The following is a 20,635-nucleotide window of genomic DNA, read 5'->3' on the forward strand; positions in this document are numbered from 1 at the left end:
GTAAACCAGAGAACACACTGGTCAGCACCATGCCGGGGATCCCTGCCCTAAGGACTCCAGTAGAGATATTCTTCAGCTTTGCTATTTGAAATCATTTAGCTTAAATATCTGTAGTGTATACTTAAGCTGTTTTTCTTGTTTGATGAACAAAACTATTGTTTTAATTGCCCGTTATATTTTTTGAAAAACTCTTTAGGTTTTACATACTATCAGGTAAATTCAAATGTTTGTGTATTTGCTTGTGATGCCACCATTTTACGATGTGACTGTTATAGCTTTAGTGTGATCTTGTAGCAACAAAAATGGCCTGCAATTAATTCACTCTAAATGTTGAGGTGCTCCAGTTCCATTATGTTACAGATATCGTCAAAGCTTTCCCACCCCTGAACTCATGTTCTGTTCTCATTCAGTCTATAGCCTTTTGTGCTTTGAAGAAATTTACTTAATACAAAGATTATGTATATCTAAAATACATTCAGCCAAAGTCAAGCAAGCTGCTTTTCTCTTGTTTGTGCCACTGCTCGGTTTAGAAACAGTATCTCCATGGATTAGAAAAATATGTTCCACCTTAATTATACCTGTGTTGAGTATCATTTAAATCCCATCTTTAGGATTACCATTTATTAAAAACTTTAAATATATCAAATATACATCCTTGCTGACAGAGGTGGTAGCATGCAGAAAAGAAGTAGTATGTGCACAGAATTGCTAAGTAACAGATAAATAGGCTTAATTTATTTACAACTCAACAAATAGATTAAACAGTATGTTTTGTATCATCTACATTTCTGAATACCTGTAGTCTATTTGTAAACATGGCAATCCAACATTTTACTGAGTGGTATATTCAAATTCAAATTAACATAAATGAGGATTTAACAGCTGATTGCACAGTGTGAATGATAGTGACTAATTTTTTAAGTAAAGTCGTACGAATAATGATGCTAATGTGATCAGTGAGGAATAAGTTGCTGTATGGTATTGTGTAACTTCTTTTTAAAGATCATGGGTTGACTCTTGGGCAGTGATGTTAGATACTTGATTACAATGTGGGCAAAATGGGCAGTCAAAATGGGAATGGAGGGAGATTCTGAAGAATGTGAGCTAGTTTAAGGGCGGTGTGAAACCTTTTTCATGCAGGCCTTCTCTTCCTTTATAACCCCGATCAATGAGGCTCGGTGGCTATTGAATGCTGTCCCTCTTCTAGAAAGCAATTGTTCAGAGGTGTGGCTCATTTCAGGCATTTAATCTCCATTGAATGGGAGCTGTGTTACCCATTTTGTTTTTGGTCCAGGGATCTAGGCAGCTGGTCAGTGGAAAGTAACAATGACCATGAGTGTCGGATGGGGGGGGGCAGGGTAGGGAGAGTGCTTGTCTGCAGATGCCTACATCCCCACCATTGACCTTGGTTATTTCCCTTCACAGGGTGCCTTGTTCCTCTCAGCGGGAGCATAGCTTTTCTAACCGCTGTTATTGTGAAGGAGGGAGAGGCTACCTGAAGCTTTTTGTCCCAGCCTAATAACATTTAGACCAAAAAGGCACACACAACTAGGGACAAAGGCTGGGGCCAATATGTGCCAGGCTGTTAGAAGGAAAACACAAAAACAAAACCCCTAATTTTCCTGCAGAGGTTTCAGCAGTCATTAGCCTCTAACGACATGTAGTTTGGATTCATGGATCGCAAGTCAGCATGCTCAATGGGTGGTGGCATCGCTTGCCATTCTTTGAGCTGAATACCTGTCTCCTACATTTCTTGTGCCATTGGACAGGAGGAAATGGACAAATTGTCGACAGGCTTTCATCGCATATGAAATCTGTCCTGAACTGTTTGACTTCATCTGTCCGTAGACCTGATTTCTAATGTCAAATACAGGGATGAATATTAATTACAGTTCAGAAAGCTCTCATACAATGAATTTTTGTGTGGTCGACTAAGATTAAAAAATGATACACAGCTTAGAAAGATTGTTGAAATACCAACCTCAGTTACATGCTTGCATCTTCAGTGCTAGGAAAAGTTAATATATGGCTTCAATGTATTTTTCAGTTAAAAATGAGACAAGTCCCTACTCTTCATCAAGAAGAAAAACACAGAAATTTGTTGGATTTACCAAGTAACATATGATCAGTTAAAGAAGAGCTTGACTGACTTTAGAAGTCCAGCCCATCTTGTCACTTCCTTCAGTTAGCAAACACCTCGTCATCAAGATCAGTATAATACAGTGGATGGAGACCAGCCATAGTATAGTTGTTGTTGTTGTTAGGTGTGAAGTCGTGTCCGACCCATCGCAATCCCACGGACAATGATCCTCCAGGCCTTCCTGTGTCTACCATCCCCCGGAGTCCATTTAAGTTTGCACCTATTGCTTCAATGACTCCATCCAGCCACCTCATTCTCTGTCGTCCCCTTCTTCTTTTGCCCTCGATCACTCCCAGCATTAGGCTCTCCTCCAGAGTGTCCTTCCTTCTTATGAGCTGGCCAAAGTATTTAAGTTCCATCTTCAGGATCTGGCCTTCTAAGGAGCAGGCAGGGATGATCCCTTCTACGACTGACCGGTTTGTTCGCCTTGCAGTCCAAGGGACTCGCAAGAGTCTTCTCCGGCACCAGAGTTCAAAAGCCTCAATTCTTTGATGCTCGGTCTTCCTTATGGTCCAACTTTCACAGCCATACATTGCAACTGGGAATACCATAGCCTTGACTAAACGCACTTTTGTCAGCAGGATGATGTCTCTGCTTTTTAGGATGCTGTCTAGATTTGCCATAGCTTTCCTCCCCAGGAGCAAGCGTTTTTTAATTTCTTTGCTGCAGTCCCCATCTGCAGTGATCTTGGAGCCCAGGAAAATAAAATCTGTCACTACCTCCATTTCTTCCCCATCATGTTGCCAAGAATTGAGAGGGCTGGATGCCATGATCTTTGTTTTCTTGATGTTGAGTTTCAAGCCAACTTTTGCACTCTCCTCCTTCACCCGCATCAACAGGCTCTTTAGTTCCTCTTCACTTTCTGCCATTAGAGTGGCATCATCTGCATATCTGAGGCTGTTGATATTTCTCCCTGCAATCTTGATCCCAATTTGTGACTCCTCTAACCCCGCATGTCTCATGATGTGCTCCGCATACAAGTTAAATAGGCAAGGTGACAGTATACAACCTTGCTGAACTCCTTTCTCAATTTTGAACCAATCAGTGATTCCATACTCAGTTCTCACTGTTGCTTCTTGACCCGCATATAGGTTTCTCAAGAGACAAATAAGATTCTCTGGTATTCCCATCTCTTTAAGAACTTGCCACAATTTGTTGTGCTCCACACAATCAAAGGCTTTAGCATAGTCAATGAAGCAGACGTAGATGTTCTTTTGGAACTCCCTAGCTTTCTCCATGATCCAGAGTATGTTGGCAATTTGATCTCTAGTTCCTCTGCCTCTTCGAAATCCTGCCTGTACTTCTGGAAGTTCTCAGTCCATATATTGCTGGAGCCTAGCTTGTAGGATTTTGAGCATAACTTTGCTAGCATGAGAAATGAGTGCAATGGTGCAGTAGTTTGAACATTTTTTGAGGATAAAATTGGGTGAAGGGGAATGATATTGTAAGCTTCTTTGGGTCCCCTCTAGAGATGAGCAAAACACACAATATTTTGGGGGGTTGGGCATATTTAACCCCTCAAAACATTGTTATTTCCCAGTATTCCTCAATGGAATGTGGATTCAGTAAATATTAAGGAAACCTGACTTTTTCAGGCTATATTATAAATATTATATTATAGTCAGTGATCCCCTTAGGCCTGAGCATAATGGAGAATTGATCTGGGGGGTATCTGGGGTTCAGAGGGTGGTCTATGTTTTGAGACAGAAGCACCAAATTTGCAGCACAACTGCTGGTGCTTCACCTCAACCCCCCAAGTTTCAAAAAGTGTCTAACTCTATGGGCTCCCAAAGAAGGTGCCCAAGCTTCCATTGCTTTCAATGGAAGGGGGAAAGGGCATTTAAAGGGAACACAATGCCTTTAAATGCCTTTTGCAAATGATGAGTGAACTCCAAAGGCATTTAAAGGGTGCACTACCCCTTTAAATGACTTCTGCACATGGCAAGTTCACTCTGAAGGCATTTAAAGAATTTCAATCCTTTTAAATGCCCTTTAACTTCAACTATTCTATATCCAGCTGAAAGAAGAGCTGGAAAATACTAATAAGTTATTTCTCAACTAGTTTTTGGCTTACATATACTGACTGCACACCCGTAGTAACTACTGGCTTGATTTAGTTGTACTTACCATGGGAGACTTGAACAGTTATCTCTCAATTTATGAAGTTCTAATCTTTATATCTATATTTTTCCTTTTAGTCATAAGGAAACTCACAAAAACATGCAATTAGTATTAGTATTACTGAAATAGTTATTAAAAATACAATAGTAGATGACACTGAGACCAGCAGTGACAGAGCAATCACACAGCTCAAGAAGATACCAATATTATCTCACCGGGCTGGCAAAATGTAATAATTAAAATGAGTTTATTAAAACTCTTATGGTAGACATGTCTAGCCTGACCTAGATAGACCAGACTAGACTGATCTTATCAGATTTCATAAGCTAAGCAGGATTGGCCCTGACTAGTATTTGGATGGGAGAGCTCCAAGGAATACCAGGGTCATGACGTGGAGGCAGACAATGGCAAACCACCTATGAATAAATCTTGACTTGAAAACTCTATGGGATTGCCATGTCAGCTGTGGCTCAATGGCAAAAAAAGAGTTGGGTCTAAGAAGAGAGCCACTATGGAAACCTCATAAGAAGAACTCCTCTAAGAAGAGGAGTCACTATGAAATAGTCCCTACAACTTTTGCCATTGGCTTGCTCTTTGATGGAGGAGAACCCCCAGAAGCTGCCTTGCCCAAAGATCAGTCAGAGGCAATTGAGACACATCAAAATGTCACACTGTGTCAGACCAACTGACTATTTAGCTTGTATTCCAACAAGACAAGATACATCTGTTATGGCCAAGTGTTTAGCAGTCCAAAGAAACTTTGAAAATGGAGATGGCAGTTCAAGATTTTTTAATAGCTCTCTCTTAACCTAGCCTCCCTGTATTAATATAGTTGCATTTATCCTTAGAGGTATTACAAGATCTTGGGGGGCAATGCATTCCATCAATTAATCATGAGTTAATATAAAACATAATTATTTAATTTCAGTTGATTTTACAGTTTGACAAAATTGATAATATTTTACCATGATATTTACTTCAAAGAGATAAATGTGCCAAGATGTAGTACAAAAAGATAAGAGTTATGATTCCAACAAAGATATCAGCAATTAGCAATCCTTCAGTTATCCTAGCATGATTCCATTTTGAGATTTGTAATTCAAAATCAGATCTTTGTATTGTACCTGGAAATCTACTGGTGGCCAGTGAAGCTCTAAGTTATTTGTGAGATGTGTTCCTTCCTGGTTATGAGTCTTAAGGTTGTATTGTAAATAGCTGGGGATTCAACTTAAATCACATTTCAGTAGTTGGATCTGGATATTATCAGAGCATGGATCAGTGTGGATTGATTATACTTCTCCTGATTTAGCCAACTCAAGCAAAAGGCCAATTTCACAGACCTTTTCAACTAGCTCAGAATAAATCAGAATGCCAAGATGTAATATTTTTTTAAAAAATAATATTCTTAATCTCCTCACTATTTATAATTTCTAGCCTTATTAAGGGCTTATGGCCTTATCTTAATTTTCTTGCAAGTCAGAATCATGTAATGATGCTTATTTCTGTGAGTTCCTCCCTCCAAGCCACTTTTTTGTTAAACCCCTTAATCTTCATTTGCATGTTTGTCTTATTATTTTTGTTTATTAGATGAATATGCAAATAATTTTGAGCACCTTAAAAATTTAATTGGTTGTGGGGGGGAAATAACAAAATCACAGATTTATCACAGTACAGGCAGATCCAGGATCCTGCATTCATAAAAGGGAAAATATAATTTGAAATGGAGGAATGATATCCAACATTCGAATATTTTGTATATTTCTATGTAAAATAGATGCTATATTTCAGAGCAGCAAGGATAAAATGAACTTACAACTTTTCAGATACTCCCATTCAAGGATAAAGGTATGTAGGATACTGCCTTCAGATTTTGGATCTTAAATGAATATTCCTATGAGGCCTTCCTGGAGTCAATGAATTATCTTATGAGGTCAAAAGCATGCCACGCTGTTATACATTAAAGCACATATACAATAATGACTATGGATCTATGTTGATCTGTAAAAGTCAACTGCCATGTGCACACACAAACTATTTCCACACGAGGAATATGCTCCTGCACTGACTCTCATTACTTGCAGGTTTTAGTGCTGGTTTCACATGACATTGGCAGCAATCTACGGCTGTGCAGGAGTTGGTGTAAATTTTTGTCCGATTTACTCCACAATGAGGGAAATCACAAAAAAAATTATTTCCTTTACTTGTCATGCGACAAATCGGGGTGCAAACAGGGAAAAGCCCATCTGAAGGAAGGAACGTGCAACAGTCTAAGTAGTGTTTGGCCTGCCCTTGCACCCTCCCTCCCCTTTCCATTTCCGGATTGAATTTTTAAAAAAATGGTGTAGTCCACATTGCTATGGGACTGCAAAGTGATGTGCCGTCAGTATAAATAAAATGTTCTTTTCATTGTGCACAGTAACATTGGGATCAGGCAGCTAAAACACATTCCTGTTTGTGTTTTTTGAAGGTGGGGTATGAACAGGGAAAGAAGGGGGGGCGTATGATGAAGCAGCTATCTCCCTATTAGCCTTGAGTCCGTGCTCTGTGTTTTAAATCTTTATTGTGAACACACAATCATCGGGGTCCAGCTACCATGGCCAGCCTATCACAAATCTACCAAAACATAAAGAGAGATCATTATACAAAATATCCTGGAAAGGGATCTAAGGAAATGTTTTATTGTTGTTGCGTGATCCCGTAGCAATTAAAGTTTTTTAAAAAATGTTTTACTTTGTGGCATTTCCCCATAGCAATGCGGAAGTGTATTTTTTAAAATTAATTTTGGGACTCTGGGGAGACAGAATTTTAAGTCCCCAAAACAACCACTATGAAGGGATTGGTGGCTTGCATTGATTGACAACCCGAGGGCGGGGGGAGAAGTGTAGGATGTCCATGTTTTAGGCTTCTCTGCTGCCTCATCAGAAAGGGAAAATGTGGTGGGATAATGCGGGAGGAGTCTCTCATCAGGAAGTGAGCAAACGCATAATTTCCTATCACGTGCTTGCATGCAGGAGGCCGTGTGCAGTTTACGCTTCTGTGCAGAAAATGGTCACAGCCTCTGACTGTCCAGATTCAGCATTTAACACTTCAGTCCTTGCTAACTGAAAGCTTGCCCTGTTAATAGCATTGGAAAGGGAGAGAAGATGCATCCTTTAAAACCCTTTTACTCTTTAAAATATGTTTCTGTAAGCAAAATCAAGCAAGCAAATGAATTTCTCTGTGCAAATGAATTTCCCGTTATATATAAATAGAGATCTCTGAGTGTGTCTCTGCCCATAAAAGTACTAAAAATCAAGGCATATAATTTAGCCTGAAAAGCAGCTATGGAAGGAAGAATCTGTAACTTTGGAGAAGAGGGTACATGGTTTTTGTAATCTGAAATGCCCCCTATGTTGTTTTAAGCCTTGGTAGGAAAAAAGACAGACACAAAAAGATACCTCCTATCTGAGTTTATGAACCTCTTGTGGCGCAGAGTTGGTAAGGCAGCAGAAATGCTGTCTGAAGCTGTCTGTCCATGAGGCTGGGAGTTCAATCCCAGCAGCCGGCTCAAGGTTGACTCAGCCTTCCATCCTTCCGAGGTGGGTAAAATGAGTACCCAGCTTGCTGGGGGGGGGGGGTAAACGGTAATGACTGGGGAAATCACTGGCAAACCACCCCATATCGAGTCTGCCTTGAAAACACTAGAGGGCATCACCCCAAGGGTCAGACATGACTCTGTGCTTGCACAGGGGATACCTTTACCTTTATCTGAGTTTAAAATAGTGACAGAAGGGGCACTTACAATATGGAAGCAGTCCACACATTTAGGCAAGCAGTCCCCTGTCACAGTCCAGATTAGGTCACCCATGGCTGCTTACTCAGACCATATTACATACAAATTACAAGGAGTTCCAGTTATAGAACACCAGAGGCATATTTAGTTGAGTTCCAAAAAGTACCAAAAATGGAAATTAGAGATTTCTGCCAGTTCAGAAGGCTTATTGTTTACCTGTCTGTGGCTGGAAAACCACTGCTGAAATCCCCTGGTATTGATGATTTCAGGTGCCAGAATAAAGGAGGTTGATGTTTTAGCAATCTTTCTAATTTCTATTAATTCCTGCAGCATCACTTCTGGCCGACATTCTAGGAATCTCTACAATCTCTATCATGTTCACAATAGAGACTGAGGAAATTTTTACAGCTTCATAGAAGATATGGTATCACATCACCTGAAACTCTCCTCTCACCCAGATACCACCTTTAAAATCTTCTGGCATTGAGGGGTGTGGCTAAAGATGTCATCCTAAGGGGATTGCAGTGCAATCACTGGAGCCTGACAGGGGCCAATTGTGGAAGCAATTGGCAGAATAAGAGAAGGAGTACGCAAACCACACCTCACTTTTCTACCCAGGAAGTCCTAGTGAACTCTTGGGGCCGTCTCCAATCATTTAGGGAGTTTATCTCCCTGGATTACAGGCTGTCAGTGTTTCAGGTCAAGAGGACGACCGCTATATTCTATTTTGGACTTTTCTTTCTTTCTTTCTTTCTTTCTTTCTTTCTTTCTTTCTTTCTTTCTTTCTTTCTTTCTTTCTTTCTTTCTTTCTTTCTTTCTTTCTTTCTTTCTTTCTTTCTTTCTTTCTTTCTTTCTTAAAAGAATCTGCTTTAATCCTCCACTACAATTTACTGCAAATGAACGCTGAGGGGAGGACAGCATCTGGTAGCCTCAACGAAAGCCATTAATCAACGCACAGAAACTGCAAGCCAGTAATCAACACACAGAAACTGCAAGTATTTCTCCGTTTTTTCACCTCTCTCCTTCCCCCCTCTAGCTCTGCCTGAAGCCACCTCGTTTTGAGGCAGGCTAATTTTCTTTCTTAAGCAGAAGAAGAGGACTTAAATTAATTAGCAATAGCTCTTACTGCAATTGTTTTGGTTTTTGGAGATAAGAGATAAGAGCCGTGAATGGGAAGGTCCCACGAGAACTCTGCTCCAGAACGAGACTATTGGCTTCACTGACTTCAAAACGTCATCTACTAGTGCCAGGAGCGTCAGAGGACAAAACAGACTTTTGCTCTCGCCTAGGACTATATAGGACCTCTACTGGCTATTTGAAAAATTGTCTGCGATTAGTTGCTGACTTATAAGCCTAAAACATGTCTATGTTAAAAAGAATGGCTTATCTAATAGAGAAACAAACCCAAGATTTGAAAGCATTTACAGAAGGATTGCTTAAGAATATTTTCAAGGAGATCCAAGACGGCAAGGAAGAATTTTTTAACAGGAACGATGGATCAATAATGGTGGTTGATGACCGCACTAAACAAGGTGGGAAACCATTAGCAGAAGAGAAATCTGAAATTTTGGAGATGGAAAAGGGGATGTCGGAGCCTTGCAGCCTAGATAAGGACACCCTTCTTAAAAAGACATACAGCCATTTTAAAGCAACAGTACACAAGAATCAACCAAAAGATACATGGATCTGATTTAAAAGTAACCGATTTAAAGGAGCTTTTCGGGAAAAAAAGTATTGATATCGGAGTCCAGGAGGTGCAATTAACATTTAGAGGGGTGTTTTCATTTTCTTGATGTGGAACACATCTTCCGGGGCACCCCCTGAAATGAAAATGGGTACAGATGTGATGTCTGTAGTCCTGTCCCAGGGAGTGCGCCAGAAGAGGTCAAGGCAGCTGCGGAGTGGTGCAGGAGAAGGCCGGGCCAGCACCACCACTGCCAAATGAGGCCAGGGCAGCTGTGGGGCAGTGCAGGAGGAAGCTGGGCCAGTGCTGCTGCTTCAGGAGGAGGGCAGGGCAGCCATGGGGTCAGTCCAGAGGAGGTTGGTCCAGTGCCACCACATGAGAAGGGGGAAGGGAGGGGAGGGAGGAGGTCAGGGAAGTGAGAGGTAGGGGCTTCAGACGGCTCTCTTTATCCGAAGTGGACAAGTTGCTAGGCTCAGTTAGGGCGACCACTTGCCCCCTTGACTCCTGTCCATCATGGCTCCTCAAAGGAGGCGGCCAGAAGATAGGAGGCTAGCTCAGGGACATTATCAACCTCTCCCTGGAGTCCGGGGAATTCCCTGAGCAGCTGAAGGGGGCAGTGGTTCATCCTCTCCTGAAGAAATCTACGCTGGATCCACGGGACCCCGCCAGCTAACGCCCAGTGTTGCACTTGGCGTTCCTGGGCAAGATGGTTGAAAGGGCCACGGCAGACCAGCTCCTGGCATTCTTGGAAGAAACTTCGGCACTCGATCCATATCAGTCTGGCTTTCGACCTGGCCACGGGGTGGAGACGGTGCTGGTCACCCTGTTGGATGACCTCCGTTGCCAGCTGGATAAGGGCGGGTCGGCAGTGCTGGTTCTTCTGGACCTGTCAGCCGCATTCAACATTGTGGACCACGAGCTGTTGGTCCACCAGCTTGCCGGCACGGGGATACGGGGCACAGCGTTACGCTCCTTTCTCCAGGACCGGACCCAGAGGGTTGCAGTGGGGGATGAGTTCTCGCGTTCCTATAGACTCCCTTGTGGGGTCCCTCAGGGCGCGGTCCTCTCCCCCACATTATTCAACATCTTTATGCGCCCTCTGGCCCAGCTGGTACGGAGTTTTGGACTGGGTTGCTACCAGTACGCTGATGACACCCAGCTCTATCTCCTCATGGATGGCTGCCCGGACTCCCCCCGGAACCATTCGCCAGATGTTTGGAAGCAGTGACAGAATGGTTCGAGCAGAGTCGCCTGAAACTCAACCCCTCCAAGACGGAGGTCCTGTGGCTGGGACGTAGGGGGCAGGACCAGGAAGCGCGCTTACCCACCCTGGCAGGGACGCAACTCACCATCACGTCCCAGGCCAGGAACTTGGGTGTGACCATTGACGCCTCCCTGACTTTGGAGACGCAGGTCAAAAAAGTAGCGGGCCAGGCGTTTTTCCACCTTCACCAGGCCCGACTACTAGCACCCTACCTGTCCCCCGAACACTTAGCCACAGTGATCCATGCAACGGTCAACTCCAGAATAGATTTCTGTAACTCGCTCTACGCGGGCCTTCCCTTGTCCTTGATCTGGAAACTTCAGCTAGTGTAAAACGCAGCTGCTAGGGTCCTCACTGGCACATCTTGGAGGGCCCACATCCAGCCAGTGCTGAGGCAGCTGCACTGGTTGCCAATTGCTGCCCGGATCCGGTTCAAGGTTCTGGTTCTAACCTTCAAGGCTTTATGCGAGTTGGGACCCACATACCTGAGGGACCGCCTATCGCCCTATGCCCCTCGCAGGGCCTTGCACTCTGCGGGTGAAATTCTGTTGGTTGTTCCCGGCCCTAGGGAAGCATGGCTGGCCTTGACCAGGGCCAGGGCCTTTTCGGTCCTGGCCCCGACCTGGTGGAATGAGCTCCCGGGAAAGCTGCGGGCCCTGCGGGATCTTTCAACGTTCCGCAGGGCCTGCAAGACGGAGCTCTTCCGCCAGCTTTATGGTTGAGGCCGGGGCTGATAATAGATCTATGCCCCCCCCGGGGACTCGGGTTCTGGACCCGAAGCAAAACATCATCAGGACCTCCTCTCTACCCGCTAGTAGTGGGAGTGAGGGGGGGGAAGTTGAGCTGCAGTTCTTACCATGCCGGTAATATTGGCAATGTTATTATTGTTTTTATGGGGTTTTAATGGGGATTTGTGATATTGTTACCCGCCACGAGCCGCAAGGGAGTGGCGGGATATAAATCTAATAATAATAATAATAATAATAATAATAATAATAATAATAATAATAATAATAATAATAATAATAGGAGGAGGAGGAGGGGGGAATGGGGGGAAGGAGTTTGTGTCTCTGTGTGTGTGTCTGAGAGAGAGGGAGGAGGTGGGAACAGGGTGGAGGTCTGGAAAGCAAGAGGAAAGGGGTAGAGGTTAGGGGGGAGTGGAGTGTAAGGAGTCTGTGTGTGTGTCTGAGAGAGAGAGGGAGGGGGCTAGGGCCAAGGAGCCCCAAAGTAGATATATGTTCTACATACCCGGTGAGAGTCAGACTGTCACTAATTTATTTTAAATATTTCTATCCCACTTTTATACCAAAATCAAGCATTAAAACACTTAAACAACATTTAAAATATATAGATATGCAGCAATAGGGGGAGACAGATGAATCTCCTTGTGGTTGGCACTACAGCCAAGAAGGCCCTTTCTTGGGTAGCCATTCATCTGGCCTCAAGTGGCAGAGGCATCCAAATGATGATGACCTGAGTTATCATATAGGTTCATAAGGGAGTAGTTGGTCCTTAGGTATGCTGGGCCTAAGCCATATAGTTTTAAAGGTAAGTATGTAGGCCTGCCAAACTACAGGTGGAGTTTGGCGATCTCCCATAATTAGTTCCTCTGCAGAAAATGGTTGCTTTGGAAGGTGGACTTAAAGTCAGTTTGGTCTCCATTTCAGTTTAAGTCCATGTACCCAACTAGTTTTTGTTGTCACAAGTTGAGACCTTTAATTTCAGGTCAGCTGTTCCAATTAGCTATCTAGCCAACCTCATTACTGTTTTACATGGTGCTCTGTCAAGTTTCTGTTTCTGCAAAGGATGCCAACAGCTTCTGAGATGGCAGGTCTAGACACTGTAACATAGAGAAGTTTTCCAATTGCCACTCTGTACAGTTGGTTGCAAGGATTTGCCTTACTTCTTGAAAATTTTGATTTTTCAGCAGCTTAGTTAATTTTTCATTCTATGCTCTGGCTGCTTGTTTAAGTTCATAAATAGTCTTCTCCAGGTTGCAGGCAAGATTCTGCTTCCCTTTCTCTTGAAATCCATATGGTTGCTCCAGGTAGATTTCTTTAGATCAGGGGTAGTCAAACTGCAGCCCTCCAGATGTCCATGGACTACAATTCCCAGAAGTCCCTGCCAGCGCTGGCAAGGGCTCATGGGAATTGTAGTCCATGGACATCTGGAGGGCCGCAGTTTGACTACCCCTGCTTTCGATAAATCTCTATTAAAGATATCATGGTACTCAACATACATTTCTCTTGATAAAAAGTTGTCAGAGTGCTGCTTTCTTGAACAGATGACTGTAGCCCTGTGGAGGAGAGCACCTGCACCTGATCCAGCAAGGTACATTTATTTTCAAGCATAGGCAACTGTTGGAACCAACATCTTCTGTTGGAACTGCACATGTGGCTCCAGGCCTGAATTTCTCCATTTGTGCTATTATGGAAATGGCAATTTAACTAACATTCAGTTTTTGCATAACACCATTTTAGGTTCATTTCAAAGCACTCCAAAAGTAGTTTTTTTGATAACTTTGTACTTCTTTTTTCTTTTGTTTATCCTGTACCAGAAAAAAAAACAAGTTGGCAGTATGAGATGCAAATACCTGAAATAAATACATGCATTATTGTTTCTTATTTTTCTAACAATTTATACACCTGTATTTTCCCATACACCTTCAAGAGTGTGTTGTTTTAAGACTTTCTGCAGAACAAGTGTTCATTCTTCTCTTATAAGAATGAAGAAACATCATAGACTATCACAATGCAATGATTATATGGTCTTGTACTTTCACAGTATGAAATTCCTGGCACTCTTAAATGAAAGTATTGAACTATAGCACTTTGTCCATTGGAGGCTATGTGTAAGTGCAGTCATTATGCATTCATTTCCATCCTCCAAGTTATGCATTTTAATCAGAAGGGGCCATATGTTCCCATAGACTATTCTCTGATAACCATTGTACCTTACTACAAAAACTGCTTTGAAACCCTGCATACAAGCCATCACCTCCTACTTGGTATGGTGCCATATCTACTTGCAACACAGGCATAAGCTCACAGAAGAGACCCTCAAGAGATTTTTGTAAAGCAACAGTGGAAAGGTGGCTAAGATATGGAGAAGTGAAAAATCCATCAGTTGCTTAAGTGAAAAAAGTAGGCAAACAGAATATATTGTCACAGAATATATACGGAATGATTGTTTGCAGCTGGCAATACAGTCTATCAACTAGCAGTAGAACAGACTGTTAAAATCAAACAAAATTAAAAGTAATTGTTTTCAGGATAATCATTTAAGAATGTTTAGTCAGGAAATGTCTTGTCCTGGTAGAATGTAGTACTTTCCAAATATTTCATATGCTTTAACCTGTGATTAGAGTAAGCAGGCATCTTAAATTTAAAATAAAAAACCGAACTAATGAATGGGATAGCACATTGAGTGTATTGGTGTTGGTTATTACAGCTTCAGGGATCCAAGTCCATGTTTCTTGAAATAGAAGCATATCTGGATAGTGGCATAAAAATGAACTAGGTAGATGACAATTTCTCTTTAAATGAGTCTGTCATATAAAGACAATTTTTATATCATGGAGGGTGTCAAGAATAGCTGCTAAACATGATTGCTATGAAGTTCTCAGTGGGAGAAAAAAGACATATAAACATCAGTGCTGGTAAGGTACTAACTCTCAGAAAGCAGAATAGGAAATGTCCAGAGCCGAAAATTAAGCACCAATGTTTGTTAGCTCTGAACTCCAACATCAGTCTAACATTTTGAAATCCAGCTGTCACATTTCAGCCTTATTACTCCTTTGCCATTTAGAACAAACTTTTGTAGCAATGGTTTCATTCAGGCATCATTTGTACAACAACTCTGATTAGTCTATCAGGCAGGAGTCATATATCCCACTTGTCTGTTTCTTGACTCCTCTCTGCCTCCCAGCGGCAATGACTGCGCTGTCACCTCTGTGGGCAGTGCCAGTCAACAGACTGTGGTTTGTGAATTCAGATAGCACAACAAAGCATGAGTAGGACAACTGGACCACACACCTTCGCTTTGGCATGAACCAATAAATCTTGGTTTGATATCATCTCACAGCTAACAGGGGTTATATACACCACAAGTTATAATTGTGACTGCTATAATGTATGAATGCAGCTAGTGTGTACTTTTAGTGAGAGAATCTTTCGCAATGATATTTTCATTTCTGAAAGTTGTTCATAAAAGCCAGTGGGACATCCTAATGCTTACAGTCTTGCAACCCGTCCATAAGCTGGGTTATCCTAGATGATATGTTATATGTTATGCTATGCTATGATTGTAATATTTGTTATGATGTTCCATGTAATTACCTCATCATGTTTTATGTAAACCACCCAGAGCCATATAGAAGGGCAGTATAAAAATCTAAATAAATAAATAAATAATAAGGATACCATACCCTCTTAAAGGCAGCAACCCCAGAGCAGAGCTTACATTTGTGCATGTGCTTATCAATAGATCCATGGGCATGTGTGAAGTGCTGATATGGGTGGCCTGGCATCTGCACTGCAAGTAGCTGGACTGCAAAAGACCTTTGCTATAGATGCTGCACTGTTGATGTTGCCAGTTGGATTGGATGTGCGGACTGCAGAGCTAACAATGGGCCTGACATGCCTCTTTAACCCTACATTCACTATTTGTCATTTGCCAGCAAAATCAAAATGTTCTAAAAATACTATTTTTTTAACCTCAGAACTACCGTATTTGCCGGCGTATAAGACGACTGGGCGTATAAGACGACCCCCCAACATTTCCACTCAAAATACAGTACTATGGGCCACTATGGGCAGCTATGTCTATCCCAACTGAAGTGCACCCGGCGTATAAGACGACCCCCCCACTTGGAGGCATGTTTTTCAGGGGGGGAAAGTAGTCTTATACGCCAGCAAATATTGTACCTTCTTCATTCATTTTTAAATACAGATTTAGACATTCTTGTCCATCTTGTGCAGTGGGCTTCCAGAATCTGTACAGAAGGAGCCTTCACTGCTAATCTGCTTCCACACTTCCACTACCACACTGCTTCCAAGGGCTTTCTTTTCTTGTCAATCCATTTGAAATCAAGCTTCTATAATGTGTTTGTTCTGTTTATTTTTAATAGGCTTTTTTATTGCATGTGCTTATTTGGCTTTCAATAACTTTCCATTGGAAGCCACCTTGAGCTTTTAGGAAATGCAACTTACAGATTTTTCTAAATACATTTTTTGGGGGGAGGGGAGTGATTCAGACCATAATTCATGTAACTCCAGCGCTGTTAGCCCTTGCTGAAGAGACATACACAAGGTGTCTGGCAGGTGCGGCTCAAAATGCCAAGCTCTGGAATGCATCCTCCCCCCCCCCCCAGCAGTGGCATTTGGGGTGGTGATTGACATTTTCCTTATTTACGTGGAGCCTCTTGGCTGCTCCTTCTGCCGACTCTGCAGCCAGACACAGCAAGTGCCTCAGGGACTGCAGAAAGGTTCTGCTTCCCTTCTTGCAGATTGGCTCTCTCCATGCAGAGAGTTTCCTTCCACTGTTCACTAAAATTGTCTCAGCCCTTTGGTATAAATAAGATCTCTCGTCAGTTCTTGCACTAACCCCCCCTGCCAACGCCAACACCACATGTGTCTTTTTGTTAAGTAAATGTGTATAGTATGCAGTTATTGTAGCCTTGAGCTTTAAGCCATCCCATCTGGTGGTGTTCTCTGCCTATGACAGAAGGTCTACCTCTTGCTGTTCGGAAAAAACAAAAACAAAACAACAAAACAAGTATTTTGATTAAACTTGCATACACTTCAACCATTCCTTTGAACCTTTACAATTCTCCCCAGTGCTCACTGACTATGAATGTCTTCATCTGGATTCAACAAGTGGGACAATGTAATGCACTTAAATCTCTTAACTAGAAATTTCTTGCCTTTCATTTGTTTAGCCACAGTAGTGAAAAGACTAGTCACAAAACTTTCCCCTGTGCTTTACAAGGTTCCTCCTTTGAAGTAGAAGCAACAATCATACTGCAATAGAAGCAAAGCCTGCTCCTCACACCCCGAACATATTTTCTCCTGAAGAAATGAGTCCGAACTACAACGCCAAAGCTGGGCCCACTAACTGCAGCAGCTTTCCTTCTCAGAAACTTTTTCCTCAGGCAACTATAAATACAGTGATACCAAAGAGTTAATTTGTGTTTTTAAACCTCCTTCCCAATATCCTCTCTCATTCCTGCATAAAACCCCCATGTCCAGACATCAAATCAGTAAACCCTGTTGCCTGTCAGAGAATACAATGTCAGGCCATTAGTATGTTAATAAGTCCGGAGGGTGACAGGTGGCCTACTAGACAGCTCAATTAAGCTGCTCATTAAACACACGCTAACGAACAGCCAAGGCAGGGCCTGAACAGCACCATTCTGTAATGACATGATGTCAGAGTGAACAAATGAGGAAAAATAACAAAAACATTACAGCAGTGACAGACGCCACTAATAAGGGCCCCTTGCGCTACATCAGCCTTCAAATCAATGAGCAACAGGGATCAAAAACCTCGACCCAATATTCTCAGGGGACTAAATGCAGCAAGGTTTTGGGTCACATCTTTTTTTTTAAATAGAAAACTATAAATTATTACAGAATATCACAAACTAACTGTTGTAAGGAAGAACAAGAGAAAGAGTATATGCCCTCCTGAGACACTTACTAAATGCGTGAAAGGTGTCCATGTAGGACTGAAAGAACATTTTTTTAATGGGACCATCACTGAAATGGGATTTGCACCTTAACTTGTACCTACAGGTGTAAATCCTTTACTGTACTTCCTCAATCTACTCACTTGGCACAGGTCACCCCAGCATTTAAAGAGCAAGGAGCCAACTTCTCAAGTACAGATTGCTACCTATTATTATTTTTTAAGGGTGGGGGACTTCTAGCAGCTGGTAAAGAATTCGTTTTCAAGTAAGATGCTTCCTATGCAATAAGTTCAACATCTAGCAGGAACTGATTCCATCATTGCTAAATTAATAGGCTGGTTGACCATTATAAGGTCATGACCTTAGCATTTATAGAAGTTACATAGCTGTGTTAAGTGAGCAGTTGATATCCCAATATGTTACCATTAAATTGTACCTTAGGATTTACACTAATAATAACACATAGGTTTCGTCTTTGCAGTATGTTTGTAGCAATCACTTGCATGCTATCAGCTGCATTCTAAACCAATTAAGTATTTTATCTGACATGTAAGGCAACAGCTTCAAAAACATTTTAATTTTTTACCCAAGGGAAGCATACTTGCCATGTGAATTTATCCTCACAACAATCCTGTGAAGTAGATTAGGCTGTTACAGAACAGCTGATCCAAAGTAATCCCAGGATGTTTCATGGTGTTCAGGTATCTGTCTGTCTATGCCAGTTCATCTGCATATACACAGGCCCATTCCACACAAGGATCAATGTGGCAAATTGCTTGTAGAAAGAAATAACGAAATTTAAAATAGTGGACTTTGGCATAACACATACCTGCCTTTGTAGTGGAATCCAGTAGCGTTTCAATCGTTTCTCACAGGTTTTCGGTCTCGCCAAAAATTACTAAAAAAGGAAGCGATTTTTTTCATACTTTGTCCCGCCCCTGGCCATCAATCAAATGAACAGCCAATGGGCGGTTGTTATCATGCTCTGGAAAAGCCCCTTTCCCTTTAAGAACAGGTTTTTTTAAAAAAAGAAAAACACCCGTTGCAACGAATATGCCTTGATTCCTTGCTTCTAACGTAGAGACCCATCTTGCTGGCAGTTGGCGTGTGAGCTGCCGATTCATCGTTGCCACACTCCCCCGAGTGAAAAAAAAATCCCCCCCCCCGTGCACGAGCGCGATTTTTGGCCGAAAATAAAGGGAACTTGCAAATGGGGCTGTGTTGTGCTTGGTGACTTAGGGGAGCTTTAAAGCAGCTCTGTGGAGGGACTGCAGCCGGAGAAGCCTCGCTGGGTGAATGAAGGCTCACCGGCTCGTTGCTCTCCACTCGCTCCGAGAAAAAAAATGGCAATCGCTTCGCCAGAAGTTCAGAAGAGAGAGCCAGGGGGAGGGACTTTGCTGAAACCGCAACAATGGGAATGCACAGAACTTTTTCGAAACTGTTGCAGATTGTTTGCAAGAGTGTAGCACTTTTTGGAGGATGAATCCACTTTTCTGGATTCCCCTTTAAGCGCTACAACGAATCGCTTGTTGCGGATCGGTTTCAGGAGTGTGGCAGATTGTGTGCGACATTGTGCATAACTGCAAATTAGTAGCGTTTACAATTTGCCACACTCCTGCTACATTTAACTTGTGCGGAATGGGCCACAGTGTTGTTCTGTCCTGCTGACTGCTGAGTTGCAGCTATCTGGATGCATCTCCAACCCAAATTCAAGGAGAGAAAGCAAGACACTTAGGCAGTCTTGCACCTCAGGTAATAGATCAGGACTTTAATTACACATAGCATACTGAAGATAAATCTAGGGTTGCCAGATTCCCTGGTCCGGGTGGGTGTCCCCTGGTTTTAGGACATACCTCTCCAAACCAGAAGAATGCTGCATATTAATACAACATGGTGATGTCATCCAGAAGTGACATTGACCAGGGCAAGAGCCATTTTGTCCTGGTCCCCACCTGGTGGAGTGAGCTCCCAAAAGAGATCAGGGCCCTGACGGAACTAAAGCAGTTCCGCAGGGCCTGCAAAAGGGAGCTCTTCCGCCAGGCATTTGGCTGAGGCCAGGCACAATCAGGCAAAAACATCTGCAGGGCCCCTAACGCCCTCCCTGTCCCCCTCGCCCTCCCCCTCACCCCCAGAAATCTACCAAGATTCCTGGACCTGTTGTATTATTATTGTTTAATGTTATACAGTTACTCAATTACTATCTTTAACCGCTCCTGCGGAGCGGATCAAATAAAAGAGTAAGCGCCCCGAGGGCGAGCCCTGTTCGGGATGAGGAAGGGTGCCCATTGGCCCCTTCCCCTGGACTGACAAGCGGAGGGCCCAAATGGGAGGCACGAAGCGCCTCCCGATTGGGCCCTCCGCTTGTCAGTCCAGCCCCAAATAGCCAATTAGCAGCCGCATGCAGCACGGCTGCTGATTGACTTTTTGGCCCAGCAAGCATCAATTGGGAGGCGCAAAGCGCCTCCCACCCCCCCCCCCACAAGGACAAACCTTCACCCCACAGCGGCCATTCGTCTGCTGGCGCTGAGAGAGAAGGTAGGCCTGCAGCCCCCCGTTGCCTCTCGGAAAAAGGCTCCCCAGGCCCCGGCCAGGCCTTCTTCCTTGGGGGGGGGAGGAAAAAGGCTCCCCAGGCCCTGGGGAAGGCGATTGGCAGCTTACCAGGCCGCCGACCACTTCCCCCGGGGCCTGGGGAGCCTTTAGCCTTGGGGGGGATGGGAGGAAAAAGGCCAAAAAAACTCCAGAAGCCCTGCTCCATCTAGCCTGCAGGAATAACCCCAAGTGGCAATTGGCATTTCGCTGAACATGTAAGAAAGGTCTGTGAGAGCCAAGCACTGAATCATCCCTTCCTGCTCTCAGTCTCATGCTCTGCCTAAATTTATACAAACAGACTAGCTATCAGATGGCTATCTAGCCTCTTCTTTAAAACCTCCAAAGAAGGAGAGTCCACTGTTGCCTCTGGAAGCCTG

Source organism: Paroedura picta, chromosome 6, assembly GCF_049243985.1.
Source record: "Paroedura picta isolate Pp20150507F chromosome 6, Ppicta_v3.0, whole genome shotgun sequence".
Classification (NCBI taxonomy): Eukaryota; Metazoa; Chordata; class Lepidosauria; order Squamata; family Gekkonidae; genus Paroedura; species Paroedura picta.